We start from the raw sequence: 2,500 nt of genomic DNA on the forward strand, positions 1-2,500 counted from the left end.
GATACCTGAGACCTCCTACAAACGATAGGTTTACAGGCTGGGGAGTTGGCGAGTTGCAGAGAGGTGTACATTTCGATCCTCTCAGACTACCCTTGCTTGGAGGTTGTGTGTCGCTGCCGGTGTTGCACAACGCAGCGCGCGCGCGCCCCGCCTGTGTGCGTGTGCGTGTGCGTGTGTGCGGTGCGATACGCGGCGGCGGTTGGTTCCGATGTCCGACGGTTAACGCCGCCGACGACGACGATGGCGACGCACTGGGCGTGCGTGCCTCCCCGTGTGTTGTCCTCTGCTTTCTGGGGGGCGATGCACAGGAGACGTTGTCGTCACGTTGTATACCGTCGTTGAAACGTGTAGGTTCATACAAACACCCGATAGTCACAATTGTGTTGTTACACCACCACCACCACCGTGCAGTGCGTGCGTGCGTACGTACGCGAGATAGAGCGAGCCGGCGGTCCCCGCTATGGGGGCGTTGGAGACGTGCAGGAGGGATGCGAATGAGATGGACCAGTCCCGGTGCGGCCGGCCGGGTGTCCGATGATTGTGCCCGCTTCGGGGGCGCAGGTCCGTGCGCGGATGAACCAGGATAGCCAGGTGGTAGCCAGGTAGCCAGATAGCTAGGTAGCCTACGAACGAACAGCGGAACCACCGGGGGTAGAGGTGATAGAGTGAGAGCGCAGTGCAGTTGTTGTAAAACTATAAAATAAAACTAAAGTTTTATTTACTTAACGCGGATGCGGTGTGTATGTTTTTTTTTTGCGCAAAGTATGTTTTATTCTCGACAGTAGGATGATAGTCGATCATCAGTCAGTCAGGGTCAGGGCGCGCAGGGTCGTTGCAATGTGCAGGCGCTACCCAAGCACCAAGGATGAACACAACGGCGGCGTATACACGGACGGTATGTACGGCGGTAGTGGGCGCGCGTTCCGCAAACGCAAACCTCTAAGTTTCAAGACTTAGAGAAATGTACAAACAGCTGGCATGATATGCCGTACGGCACCGACACTGTGTCGTTAGTCTGGGCCACCATAGCGTCTCTACTAGGGTGTGCCGACCATGACACAAGCGCGCTAGTGCACTCCAAGACGCATAAAAAAAAAAGTCCAAGTCCAACTGGTTCCAGCCCGACTGTCGGCTGCTAGTCTAGTGTGTGCCAGCACAATTGGGTACAGAGTATACCCAATCGGTACTACACGTGCGCCCCATGCTGCTCGCGCACAGCAGCCGAAACATGGCGACCGCCGAAGCAGTGGCAATTGCTCGCGCACGGCAACCAACCATCCGTCCGTCACATAGCGCGGCCGCAGACCGACTGCGAGAGCACGAACCGAAAGAGAGCCCAAAACGAACACCCGTTCCCGTTCGGCTGCTACCTGGCCAACCAGGGCGAACGAAGAGCCGAACGCGAAGAGCCGAACGAAGAGCGAAGCGAAGCGAAGAGAGAGAGAAAGCGAAGGAGAGCACGTAAACGACCGGTGCCTCTCTCGCCTGTCGGGTGCTGGCTGTCTACCGGCCTGCCGGTCTGCCTGGTAGTGGATGGGAGAGTACTGGCACCGAGAGTACAGCCGAGCAGCCGAACCGTGCACCGCCGGGTACCCACCGGCGGTGATGGTACCGCGGTGCGTTGCCCCGTGTGTACCCCTGTCGGCGGACCGGTAGAGTGCGGTTCGCTGACATGGTGCTTTGGTGTGAGCCGAAAAAGGTCGTCGAAAAGTTGCGTTATTTGACATTAATCTATCTATAGGAGGGTGTCAGTCTGAGTATGGGTACCGAAAAAGTACACTGCTATGGCACCGGTGATGGTCGGGGAAAGGTAGTGTGGCATGTGGTCTAGTGCAGCTACCGTACACATCACCCGTGGTCGGGGTACCACGGCTCCGCCGAACCGCGAACAAAGGGCGACGACGAACGACGAACCACCATCCACAACACAGCCACAGTCGGGCAGCCTGCCGTACCGTGTACCGTGTACCGTGTACCGTGTACCCGTGTGTGGCGGGGCTGACTGACTCTGGTGCTTGTGAAGGGTGAGAGAGCGAGAGCGAGAGCACGCGAGAGTGAGCCTGTGCTGTGCGAGACTCTGTGTGCGACGACCGACCGAGGGAAAAAAAAACGACCAGCATGAATGTTATACGGCTACCACGTTACGAGCGTAGCGGCAGTAGCATGTATTATGACCCCCAACCCAGCTGCCGGTGCCGAGCACGGTGTGTCGGTTCGCGCAGCTGGTGCACACCAATAAGCACGGGAATCTTTTGACGAGTGTAGTACTCCGTTGCGTACTCTGCTGCTGCTGCGTACTGTGATGCTGCCGCCAGATGTTGTGCACCGTATACCGGTCGGATACGGACAACAACGGACACGGCGGCGGCGACGGTCCCCATGGAGCGCATGGAGAGCATAGGCGTGACAATGCGAACGGGAAACGATACGATTACGAAGGAAAAACGTTGTGGTGAAGTTGTTCGGAGCGACAGCCGATTTCGATCGGGTTCGATCGATC

This window comes from Sabethes cyaneus, chromosome 1 (genome assembly GCF_943734655.1).
Source record: "Sabethes cyaneus chromosome 1, idSabCyanKW18_F2, whole genome shotgun sequence".
In the NCBI taxonomy this organism is placed as follows: Eukaryota; Metazoa; Arthropoda; class Insecta; order Diptera; family Culicidae; genus Sabethes; species Sabethes cyaneus.